Source organism: Homalodisca vitripennis, chromosome 6, assembly GCF_021130785.1.
Source record: "Homalodisca vitripennis isolate AUS2020 chromosome 6, UT_GWSS_2.1, whole genome shotgun sequence".
NCBI lineage: Eukaryota > Metazoa > Arthropoda > Insecta > Hemiptera > Cicadellidae > Homalodisca > Homalodisca vitripennis.
The window spans coordinates 163,381,586-163,396,031 of NC_060212.1; positions in this window are offsets into that span (position 1 = coordinate 163,381,586).

A 14,446-nucleotide genomic window follows, 5' to 3' on the forward strand; every position below is an offset into this window, starting at 1 on the left:
TCTAATGTTTCAAATCAAAATCTTAGCTGTTCTTTTGAAACGAGTCAAACGCCAAGTCCTGTCATGTCAATGCGTTAACTCCTGTAACAGAGGAGGAAGTGGCTGGCGTGCTGCGTTCTCTAAGGGTGTCGAAGTCAACTGACGTAAATGGCGTGTCGACATGGCTTTTCAAGCAATGTTACATGCCTCTGCTGAAACCACTGACAATGATAATCAATACATCTTTCCAAGAAGGCATGTTTCCTACGGCACTGAAAAGAGCTGTAGTAATTCCAATTTTTAAGAAACATGATCCGTTGAAAGTAAATAATTATCGGCCAATCTCAATCCTACCAGTGCTAAGTAAGGTTTTTGAAAAAATTTTCTTAGTAGGATTCCAAAATTTTTTGAGAAAAATAATGTATTATCTCCAAATCAGTTTGGCTTTAGACAAGGTAAATCCACAATCGATGCAATCACGCCCTCTGAGCTGATTGTTGATAGCTTGGACAAGAAAACAGTAACGCTCAGCGTTTTCCTTGACTTGACTAAGGCTTTCGATTGTGTGGATCACACCATTCTCCTCAACAAATTGCACAGTAACGGTATTAGAGGTTTGCCGCTAAAGTGGCTTCAGTCATACCTCTCCGATAGAAAACAACAAGTATCAGTTCAAAAATCATTTTCACGTACAACCAGTCTTAGATATGAGGTCCCTCAGGGATCCATCCTCGGACCAGTTTTGTTCCTGGTGTACGTAAACAAGTTGAATTCAACGATTCATGAAGGACACATAGTCCAATATGCAGATGACACGACTCTATCTTTCACACGCAAATCAAAATTTCAAGTTGAAATTCAAGCTTACGAAGAATTAAATGTATGTACACAATACTTTGAAAACATAAACTTGAAAGTTAATTGTTCGAAAACAAATTACATGGTTTTTGGTGGAAGCACTGCACCATTTCAGTACAGACCGACTGTGATGTTGGACGACAAGGTCCTGGATAAAGTTGACTGTACGAAACTCCTGGGAATACACCTCGATAGAGGGTTGACTTGGAGGAACCAAGTGGACAGTGTTTGTGCGAAACTATCAAGTAATATTTATCTCTTGAGAGGTCTTGCCACATACTGTTCAGATCAAATAATGAAAACTGCATATTACGGTTTGGTCCACCCACATGTATCCTACGGTATTATATTGTGGGATGGCTGTTCAATTGGCGACTTCCACAGACTTTTTGTCTTACAGAAGAGAGCTATTAGAATTATTGCTAAATTAAACTTTAGAGAGTCGTGTAGAAATTCATTTAGGGAGCTCAAAATACTAACATTGCCATGTTTGTATATACTGGAGACTACTGTACATTGTCGGTTTAAGAGCCAAATTCACAACTACGATACGAGGTATCGAGAAAATGTCAGACCTGCTCAGCATAGATTGAGAAGATACGAGCAACTTCCTTCTCAAGCCGGCATAAAGTTTCTAAATGGGCTCCCTGAAGAAATAAAATCAATAAATGATCTAAATCGGTTCAAAATTACATTGCGACACTTTTTAGTGTCTCATTCTTTTTATACAGTTGGTGAATTCATGGACCATCTCACTAGCTTCAATGTGCGGTAGTAAAGGGCCCCTGACATCCAAAGTTATTTTTATTATATATTAATTTTACTGCTGGACAACTTTTATTGTTAACTAAAATCGATATTGTTTACAATATTTTAAAAATTAAATCGTTAGCATAAGACATTTCATTATTTTAATGAATATACAATTATTATTATTTGACGCATGCTATGAAATGTTAAAATTGTTTCTGGCAATAAAAGTATATTGTATTGTATTTACACACACAAAACGCGTGTGCACACACACACGCGCGCGCACACAAAAACACACACAATATTGGCCCAACCATAACTTAATATTCATTTCAAACATTTCAATCAAATTTTGTGGCTTGTGAATTTGGATTTGTTTCATGCATAATAAACATCAGAACAATATGAGTATGTAGTACATATTTTGGAATTATATATTTGATTATGTTTTAGAATATTAACCAAAAGTTATGTTGCGGAATTAAAGAGATAATTTTATCAAGCATGTAGACTACAGAGTACCAAGACAACCACGTTCGTTGTACATTTCCCTAAGTCTCAATCCAATTACGTCCTCTCAATGCTGGCTTTTAGAGAACTAACTTGGTATTGTTCTCAATAATTTGCAACTTAAGTGTCTTATGTAAAATATTATGTACTTCTTGCATTTATAATATAGGTGACATAAGTGCCATGAATAAGAAATGTAAAAATGTTTTACTTTATTCTCCAATGTTATATTTAGGAGTGTAGAAATGGGCACCCAACACATCAATATTTAAAGTCTAACAAAAATATTCCCAATATAACTATAGAGTAAATAGTTGTAATCTTAGAATTAAACAATTTCATTTATCTTAAAATTAACACATTTTTTATAAGCTATGGCAAATAGCTTTTTTACATTCTAATTTTTTATATTCACAAAACTATACAGATTAAAAATATTTTGTACATAATTCAAGCCTGTTATAAATAATTTATGTATGATATTGAAGATATATTAATAATAAAATATATCAAACAATATTTTACTAAAGAAATTACCCAACTCTAATATTCCATTACTAAAAAATTAATTTTTCTAAGCGTTAAGGCCTCAATGTTAAATACTCTCTTACTTTATATATATATACCAAACATAATTTATATATGTATCCTCGTATGTACACTATATACCTTTATATAGTCTAAATTTCCTAAGTTAGCTAGTCTTCATATTGAATACCGAGTATATGATAGAATCTGACTGCTGCAGTTTCAAATCAAACAGGATAGCTGTCATATATATGATTGGTTTGGGACTGAGAGACCGGTGTGAATAGAATGCTTCTATGTGCTGATATAGTTCAAGCGAAATACAGTATGTTCCATAGAACCTGAAATCAATTTGTTTATTTCCATTGCCAATGTGATTGTGATTTAAAGTTCTTACTTCAATGTTCTGACGTTTTATTAGACGTATTGAAACTGCATTAAGAACTCCAAAAAAAAACCATGAAATAAATAATTAAGGCAGGACTGGTGAAATGTTTATGACTCATTGAAACGAAGTCTAGGTTATTTCGTTACAATTAGAAATTGTTTCTAACGATATGACGCTTTATATTAACCTTAATTCTACTACCCTTACAGTATTGTATTTGAGTAAGTCTACCAGAATGTATCTAGATTATATCTTGATCTATTAGATATATCTGCACAATTAGTCGAAATTTAAATACAAGGGTTAAGTTTGCTGTTGGGATAAAAAGGGCAGAGAAGAATGGAGCTGAATGACTTACAACTTTTACATTCTACGTGCCTTGTTATAGAGAATTTCAAGTAAAAAAGGTAAACCCATCTTTATACAATGCAGATGCTGAGCTAAACTCTGTGTTTATTTAATTCCAGATAATTTATTTAAATTGTGTGTACTTCAATCCCCGTATATGACGAACGTTATTCGTGCCTATTGTTACGGGATGTGAAAAGCTTCATAGAGTTTCATAGATAAACTACTACGTGACTATATCGGTCACCGTATTTCCATAATAATATAACGATATGACTGGGACTGTACAGAGCAATAACCACGGAACGTGATTGTACTGAAATCGCGCAATAACACCTTTGCTTCCGTAAAAACAGAGCGTTAACTCTACAAGAAATGTTCTTACTGTACCTTTAGTAATACGTGTATGTCTGGGTGCCTCTTGAAAAAAGCCATACAAATCAATTAAATGTTAAAATCTGGTAGAATAAACAAGCAGCGACAACACATAATACAAGTTATAACGCTTAATTCTTAATGAATGCATAATTTAATACTCAATGTACATGAATTATATCACTTAAACACCTTTTAACACCTAACAATACTTTTGATATATTTTCATTCTGTAAATATAGATGTATGCATGTGAAACGTGACAATTAATAATTCAGCTACCGATATGAAAATAAATATGAAACCGGTAGTCTGTGTAAAATAAAAGCACTTCATAATAATTAATATCTCTGTAAAGGTGTTTTTATACTTTCATCACTGCTCACTTTAAATAATGCTACGTGGCTGGTGATACCACGCACTTCTGTATAAAATATAGTATATATTTTATTTTAGGTCATAGGTGTAAATTAGTTCTTAAATCAAACAATAAAACTATCCATGTAAACACAACACTAATAGTAACAAACTCCTGATGAATAGAGGGTGTAACAAGTACATAATGGCGACTTCATTGGAAGCAATCTTCATTTGTAATTTCCGTCTGCGTCTCCGGAGGGAAATAATCAGATTTCACGGCGTTTTACAACTCGTCAACAAATCACAGCAATTAATGCTCGGAAATTAAAGTCTTGAGGGGAAAACAACGTTGTAGACTTCATCTTGACAAATGGCTCCGATTCCGTATGCCCGTGAATAATTAGTTCAAGCCGAGGAATCCTTTACCTAACACTGACAATGCACACATTTCAATCCAAGGTTATTGAAATCATTGAGTATAATTCAATGAATATTTAAATACAGTAATGCTGCATTACCATTACTATTAGTATAATACAAATGTTTTACTGTTATTCTGTCATTTGTAGCTTTAAAAAAAACAATTTATTTATAAATATTCAATAATGTATTATAAAGCCAATCAGCAACAAATCCTGTGACGAGAAAAGTACGATAAATTGGAGTTATATTTTTAGTCATTGTAAAATTAAAGTTATCCGTTGCAATTAACAACAGAAATCCACGTCATTATCACTGGAAGTTGAGTATAGAAAGCATCCAATTAATTGAACAAACTGTGTTAGTGGATTGCCTTCTACGCCGTAAAAAAAATTTAGAGACCTTGTCATTTTTAATGCAATACAATGAATTTGAACTTATAATGTCCGGTGTTTGTATAAAAATTATTATGTGTTTGTACCGCTTATTATATGAATTCTCCGACTGGATGGATGTTTCAAACTAATATTTTGTATCTAAAGTTTAAAAATTGTTTATATCAATATAAATGTTTTAAAGATTACGCGAGTGATACTACCACATTCAGGGCATCGTTACATTTATATTTTTTATGACAAAATATAAAATAAAATACAAACATGAACGAGATGTTTCAGTTGAACACCCAGTAATAATGCAATAGTGTTGAACAATATTTGGCCAACAGACAAACTCATGAAGCTCATCTCGATACCTCTAAGATCGAGTAATTACTGTATGGAGATTTATGCAATCATAACGGTGTAGAGTACTAACACACTAAAATGTTCTAGTATAAAAGAATTGAGTAATTGATTACAATGTCATTATTTTTATGGTTTTAATGTTTTTTCCTTAGTCAAATTAATAAACTCTATCTAAACGTAGATACAAGTATTAAACATTTTTATTCTTAGGCACACCAATCATTCGGACCTGCTATAAAAAAGTTTTTTAATTTTTTATATTTAAAATATAAAGAATTATTTTTTGCAATAATTCCTGATTTATTAAGAAATTTAATAGGAAATCATTTGGGAAATGACCGAACACGGTGGTCCTTGGAATATGCCTGACATAGGAATCGTCAAATTTTTATGAGATTTTGGGTGAAAGTATATCAATTATTTCTTAAGTATTAACTACGGCTATTCCTTTTTAAGTTGCGATGAGGTAAACTCGTACTATGAAAAAATTAATAATTTAACCTTTTAAATTAGTCTTTTTGATTCTAAATAAGTTTTGTTTAGTTTTTACTTTTAAACGCGTCTACAGGGCCACTTATACATTTTCAGCTCCCTAAATATTTTGCTGATAGGTAGGCTTCTAATCACAAACTTCCTATTGTAAATACCGGGGACTGAAAGCTACGTTGAATCTTCAGACCAACTGTAATGCCTTTCCTGTGCGCATGATTTTAAATATAATATGTTCCATACAGGAAAGTTGGATTTCTTTAAATGCCAAACGCAATTCCATTACATCCAATCACCTAACTTGCATTATATTTACTATTATTACTTTAATTAGACACAGGACACTGCATGATTCGAGGACTAATACAATTGAAAAACCATTACATCCACACCTGATTGCATAATAAATGTGACAGTGGATGTCACAGGAGATGGAATTATGAATAAGACAATGCCTAAAAGCACATTTTAGTAAACAATATCTAGGTTGCTCCTCATTTGAAATGATGGAAAATAAAATTGGGAATGAAACCAGAAAAGATGCTTTTATATACGCCAGTTAGTAGTACCAAAGTGCTTGAAAAGAATTTTAATTTACATATTCTGCTGTCATTTTAAACACGGTGAAATATAGAACAGCAGAACAGGTTCACTTGTGAGAAACATAATGATGTTTAGTAACTAATAAGGGTAGCTCTGTTATTTCATTGTAACCTTTTGTGCTCTCATGCTGCACTTTTGTTTGCCTCGAATAACCTTGAAGAGCCAGGCGTTAAATTATAAATCACCTCCGATCACCATTAACGGCTTTTTCATTGTTCTCCGCTGTGTCCTGTAATCATAAAGCTACTCTTGGAACTACTAATGGAAATATATATTGAGAGTAATATAGACGGTACAAGCCAAAGTTCTCTGTTTGAAGGTTATTTTTGACGATGGAAGGATTGTGAAGGAAACAGGATTTTTCCGGACATTTGCCATCGTTATAAATAGTTACATTAATTTTTTGAAATAGTGGCATAACTCGGGAGGACTGCACGATGGCAAATGTCCGGAAAAATCCTGTTTCCTTCACTAAAGTTCTCTTTGTTGAAATTTATCGTTTTCATCCTAAGTCCTCCCGAGTTATTTCGCTATTTCACAAAATTAATGTGACTATTTATAACGATGGCAAATGTCCGGAAAAAATCCTGTTTCCTTCACTAAAGTTCTCTTTGTTGAAATTTATCGTTTTCATCGTAAGTCCTCCCGAGTTATTTCGCTATTTCACAAAATTAATGTGAATATTTACAACATTCATTATCATTCGTTTGACTGACATTACATTTCTGAAGAAGAGGCCAACTCCCTGTTAAACTGTACTCTGCCCATCCTCATGGTCCAGTGTCCTGTGTAAGTATATTTTCAAGCAAAATAAAGGGGAGGGTAAATACTATATAACATCGGTAGTATTGATAAAACTGCTACAGCATTTGAATCAAACCTATTTCTAACTCAGATCTTCTCACTAGAAGCTATATTTTTTATAAATAGCATCATACTATAGAGTTGTAAACCTTCACAGCGATGTATAATGTGTAACAGTTTTATCTAACTGGAATAGTTAACATAATCAACACATGAAAAGTTTCTCCAGTCTGCAAATAAACGAATAATTCTAGTCTGGTTGGGATGAAAGCGAATTCCGGTAATTCGACCGAGAGAGATTTATATTATATTTTGCTAAATTTGCATCTGTACGTGGGATTAGGTGGGAAGCGTTGGCAAAATGGGCGGTCGACGGTGAGCATTATCGCTTGGGCTGCCCTCTCTTGGAGAGCACGGTAATGGTCACTTTATCCAATCTCTTTATCAGTTTTCTTTATAAGAGTTCTACATAGTTTATTTTTATAATGTTCTGGAGCAAGTGGTTTTTATTTAAGAAATTCATGAAAATGTGATGTATATGATAGATTATCATTAAAAATACTTCCATAATACTTTATTACCATTAGGTTCTAAATTTGTGTCTTTTACAATTCTGTTGAAAAAATTTTTCGGATTCAAATATTTTATATAATTATACAGTAAAACTTTTGAAAATCACCATCTACAAGTAATATTTCCATTAATAAGTTAAAATATTTTCTTCATCTCAACCTTTTAAATGCCCTTATTTTCCTTTAATACATTGAGAAATTCCACCAATGATTTCTCTTTTAATCATGAAATAAATATTGGTAATCATTAGTAAATTGTACCTCTATTTTAGTTAACTTTAACATCTCATGCCTTGCTGGACTTGGAGCAGTGAAATAATGTGTGGGATCTATTTTTTTTTCAATTCAAGCAAATTAATAAAAATATTTCAAATATATCCAGAAGCAATATAGAATATTATATATTGAACAAATCAGAATAATTTCCTAATTGTTCTCTTCTAATTTGTTCCAAACATTTACATAATATTGATAATCCTCTATAGATACAGCTGTATATAGTCTAAGTTTTATAGAAATAATGAATTTAGTGTTCGTCTCTAAGTTTTTCAATATTATCAAAAGTGATAAGTTTTTTAGTTATTCCACTTTTATCGCAATTAAGGTAATACCTATATTTTTGTGATTGGATCAATATTTTCGTATTATATTCTATCTTCGTTATGTATAAATGAGTGACATAGTTTGACATATGTTAACGACAAATGTTAAAACTTTTTGGAAATTTTATATTTAGATTACACTTAGATTTAATATATGAGTATCCCTTAACTTTCGAATTACTGTGAGATTCAATGATCAAGGAGTCATCGTTCCAATCCTTGGGCATAAATGTAATAGTTTTTCTATATATTAATTAAATTTTGTACACAAATATGACAAAAATTCAAGTTTGGATATTCGATTTTATTTAGTAAATTTCGCATTTAAAAACAATTTATTATTGAAATATATTGTGAGCTTTATAACTTATTAAGCTCTTTGAATTATTTGGTAAATCGTATTCATATTCTGCTTTAATAATACAGCTTTCATATGTTTTATTACTATTTGTAAATTCGAAATAACTGCACTGTAAAACCATAAGGTAATTGTTTTTGAATTTTATTATTTCTTGATTGTACAGTATTGTTTACCGGTTGGAGTTTTTTCTAAAATAATTTCAAAATCCTTATATATCAAACAAGATGAGAAAATATCTTTTGACGGTTAAAAAGCCTTTTGTCTGACTTTGATATTGGTTTACAGACTCATGTTGTTAAGAAATCTCTAAATCTGTTTATCAAAATTTTCGAACGTAATCAGAAAAATGCTTCTATCTTACCAACTCATATTAAAATTTTTCTATAATTTTGTTTTTAATGCTAAAAAATTTCGCGATTTTTCTAGTAAACGTTCGTAAAAAGTAAGGGCTCTGTGGTGTAGTGATATCGCACTCGCCTGGCAAGTTAGAGATCCGGGTTCGAGTCCCGGCGGGGCAATTACTTTTTGTGTTTTAATGTTAATAAAAATTATATATATATATATATATATATATATATATATAATGTGTGTGTGTGTGTGTGGGTGTGGGTGTGTGTGTTAATACGAGGGTACAATAAATTCAGCGATACAATAGTTTAGATAACACAGAAAAGCGAGGTATCCTTTAGCAATGAAGTCAATAGTTATTAATGCTTTTATCATGATCCAACAACCGTTTTACGTTTACATCGCTAATGCTCTGGTGTTTTCTCTATTGTCGCAGAGTATAAACACAAACCTAATTTAGTATGTGTTGTTTATTATATTCTAAAAACACATTAGACAAGCCAGACCTATCTGTAAGCTTCTATATATAAGTTGCAATAACAGTTTTACGTTTACATCGCTAATGCTCTGGTGTTTTCTCTATTTTCGCAGAGTATAAACACAAACCTAATTAAGTATGTGTTGTTTATTATATTCTAAAAACACATTAGACAAGCCAGACCTATCTGTAAGCTTCTATATATAAGTTGCAATAACAGTTTTACGTTTACATCGCTAATGCTCTGGTGTTTTCTCTATTGTCGCAGAGTATAAACACAAACCTAATTAAGTATGTGTTGTTTATTACATTCTAAAAGCACATTAGACAAGCCAGACCTATCTGTAAGCTTCTATATATAAGCTGCAATAACATTTTTACCTTTCTTATTCGTTTGTATTATGTTATCGTTCTCACACACCTCCTAAGCGATTGTCAAAGTAGTCATCATTCTGATAGGATGGAATAAAGTTAGTTACTTAAGTAAGAGATGATGCTCAAGGAAAAAAGCATGTTGGTGGAACCAGGGGCTGGAAACCTTTAGGAAAAACCTTCGCATAGCATATAATACATGCAAACGTGCAGGGAACTGGGATAGGTACTCTGCTGCCCTAACAGAGTACAATAAAGAGGTGAGAAGAGCTAAGAAAAACTCGTGGAGAGAATTTTGTCAGAGTATTGATAAGGTACCTGACTGTGCAAAACTCCAGAAAGTCCTAACTCGAAGCCCCATAAATGTGGTGGGTACTATACTTAGGGAAGATGGGACACACACTAAGGATCCTGAGGAGACTCTTCAGTGTTTACTGAATACACACTTCCCAGGATCTTTTCAAACCAGTGAAACAGTTATAGCTCGTCTAAGGAGGACAGGAACTGTGCAAAGTCTGTTATGTAACTTAGGGATAAAACGGGCCCTGGAGTCTTTTAAGCCATTCAAATCACCAGGTACCGATGGCATTTTTCATGCTTTACTGCAGGACAGTGGGGACTTGGTGATACCTCTGCTTCTACGACTGTTTAGAACTAGGCTAGCGACAGGAGTCATACCCTCATCCTGGAGGACCTCTAGGGCTATATTTATCCCGAAGCCAGGTAAACACTCCTATGAGGTTGCAAAGGCTTATAGACCAATAAGCCTAACATCCTTCTTCGTCAAGACCATGGAGAAGGTTCTGGATAGGCATTTAAGGGACACAGTCCTCATTAACCGTCCCTTACATCCAAATCAATATGCCTATCAGAAAGGTAAATCTTGTGAAACAGCCCTACACTGTCTGGTTGGTAAGATTGAGCAAGCTATTGAACAAAAGGAAATAGCTTTAGCAGTATTCCTGGATATAGAAGGAGCTTTTGATAATACTCACTCTATAGTGTCTAAGCTTACATCCAGAGGTACGGAGAAAACTGTTGTTAGATGGATAAAGAACATGCTTAAGAGCAGAAGAGCTCAGGCATCTCTGTGCGGAGTCACAAGAGAGGTCAAAACGCAGCGAGGATGTCCACAAGGAGGTGTATTATCACCAAGCCTGTGGCACATAGTTGTGGATGACTTACTCTGGACTCTGAATGAACAGGGTATGTATGCTCAAGGCTATGCAGATGATGTTGTCGTACTCATAAGAGGCAAGCATATGGTTACGTGTCTGGAAATGATGCAGAGAGCACTGGCCATTGTGGAGCGATGGTGTGACGAAGAAGGACTTGCAGTGAATCCTTCGAAGACCGTCGTGATACCATTTACAAGTAGGAGGAAACTGAAAATCACACAGCCAGTCCTATGTGGGAGCCAGATACAGATAAGCAGGGAGTTCAAATATCTAGGAGCCAAAATAGATGACAAACTCACTTGGAATAGTCATCTGGAATACATAATCAGCCGATCTCAGACTACATTGATGATGGTGAGACGTGCGGTAGGATGCACATGGGGGCTTAGACCCTACATGTCACATTGGCTGTACACCAGAGTCATCAGTATAACCATTGTATTCTTATTGTTTTACTTTATAAGCTATGTATATACAGCATGTACTTGACTCTGTCATACAACAAAAGTTGTCTTACGACATTAAAGGAATTTGAATTTGAATCAGACCTATGATGGTGTATGGCTCAGTGGTATGGTGGCCAAAAGACCAACAGGTGACTGCCGCAAAAAACCTGTCAAAGTTACAGCGGTTGGCATGCTTGGGGACAATGGGCGCCATGAGAGGAACACCAACCGCTGCTATGGAAGTAGTGCTAAACCTCACACCCCTAGACATATTCGTCATAGGAGAGGCTAGGATGGCTGCCTACAGACTGAAGTGCAATGGGAACTGGCATCATCACCATGCTAGTAAGCACTCAAAGATCGTTGAAATTCTCAAACTGGATATTCTAGAAATGATGTCTGAAAGAATGGCAAACGTTACGGACTGGGAAAAACCATTTCAAGTCAACATTTATGAAAGGAAGGAATGGTCAAAAGGTGAGCCTGACTACACGAAGAAGGCTCTAACCTGGTACACGGACGGGTCAAAGACTCTGAAGGGTACTGGGGCAGGGGTCTGGGGAGCCAGACCTAGGGTTAACTTAAGCTTTAGCCTAGGCAAACTGGCAACTGTCTTTCAGGCTGAAGTTCAGCCCTTGCAGAATTTGCAAGAGTTAATGTGGAAAGGGGCTACAAAGGCAAAACCATCTACATTAACTCGGACATCAGGGCTGCTCTGCAGGCCTTGGCCAACCATGACTGTAATTCGAAGACAGTCTGGGAATGCCATAAGGTCATGAAATTGCTGGCGAGATCCGAAAGGTGACTGGTATTATTACACGTCATTGGATATTCCGAAGTCACCTGAACAGAATAGGTATTCCAGTTCAGGAAACACTGTGCAGGAAATGTGGCGAGGCTGACGAACAGCCAAACACGTCATATTTAAATGTTCGGCATTACAGAGCAAACGCTCAACGTCCCTAGGTGTTCTTATGCATACGGAAGAGGGGATTGGAACAGGACAGCATTGTTCAGAAGATCTCATGGTTTTGTAAAGGCCTGGGATTTGATACAGCTTAAACCTGGGAGAGGGTGCACAATAAGCCGGATGGCTGAGAGGCAACTACCAGGCTTGGAAAACCTGGCCCTCCTCTGTTACAAAAAAACGAGATGATGCGCGACGATAGGACTAATCATAAACCCAAATTAAACCATGCTAGAAAGAATCCACGTTTAGTAGATTAAAAGAACTGAATTTAAGAACAATTAAGATTAAGGGAGAAAAAATTATGTGGAAATCAGAGCTGAAATATCTATTAATAATTACTAACAAAAAATGTAGGTGTATTGGCAGCTTTGTGTTAGATCACTTTTCAACAAAGAACCATATCTGGCAACAGTTCAAATGATTAGGGAAATACAATACCGGGAATAATAGAACGGCAGTGATAACAAAAATACGCCTTACTTAAACTTATTGTTTGTTTTAAATGAATTAAAATAAGTAAATTCCAGGAAATAAATGGGGCCACTATTTTTATGGTCATTCTTGTGGTCACAGAATTTGAACCTGGGCTATCTCTTACTCAAATCCAAAGCCTATGAGCTATGTCTCTGACTGCGTAGCCACCAGTGCTCAAAAGTTTTCTATGATATATTATTCTAGTTTTTAAGAAATTCTACCCATATAACAGGCCATTATTATATGGCTTGAGAAAATATTTAAACGAAACATTTATAAAGGTTATATGATATTTTTGAAAAACAAAATTCTGTTAAAACTGTATACACAAAACAACTTTGTTCTAGCTAAGAATTCGTATTATTTCCCACATAATATTATCCGCATACGCAATTTCGCCACTTCAACTCCAAACACATAGGTTAGTGATTAGTGACCGGGATATTCTGCTGAAAAAGCTTGAACACTATGGTATAATTGGCTGTGAAAATTCACTGTTTAACTCTTACCTCAGCAATCGGCTTCAAAAAGTTTATTCAAAAGGCAGTTTCTCAGATTATGCTGAGGTGCCCTTTGGTGTACCACAGGGGTCGGTATTGGGTCCACTTTTGTTTCTTGTTATGATAAATGATCTTGACAAAAACATTAACTGTAAAACCATAATGTTTGCAGATGATGTCACTCTTTTGACTTCTAGAACTGATGTAAATGTTCCTAATTTAATTGAGCAGGCTGATGCTTGGTATAGAGCAAATATGTTTTATCTAAATCATGACAAGACCCAGCGTATTTTATTTACTCTAAAGGCAAATGATAGGAAATGTGATTTTACTCAAAGTGTGAAGCTGCTTGGGATTTTTTTGGATCCCAAGTTATCCTGGCATGTGCATGTAGAGCATGTTTAAAAAAAATTAAGTAGAGTTGTATTTTTGTTAAGATATTTAAGACCATTCTTAAATATCTTATTTCAAAAATAATATTGAATTATATTGAAAAATAATGAAATAAATATTTTTATTTCAAAGTATCTTCTCATATGGTTTGCTTTTGTGGGGGAGTTCTTGTAGAGTAAACAGTATTTTGTTAGTACAAAAGAAAGCTATCAGAATTATTGCAAAAGCTGATTTCAGATCTCACTGCAGACCACTATTTATCCAAGAGGGTATTCTGACTATCGTTAATATGTTTATTTTTCTCTGCTTGCAGCATGTAAAGAAAAACCTGCCCCACACCACACTAAACAGTAATGTACATAAACATAACACAAGAAACAGTAGCCAAATTGCTAGACATTTCACCAGGCTCTCTAAAGTACTAAATGCTCATGAGGTTGTAAGTATAAAGCTTTTTAACTGTTTGTCTCAGAGTGCTCAGCATGTTAGTTTTATAAGATTTAAGAAAATAATGCATGCCTGGTTGATTGCATTATGGTAAAGCCCAACGCATATCCGTTCTATAGGCTGTGCGAGTTTTATGAATCAAAT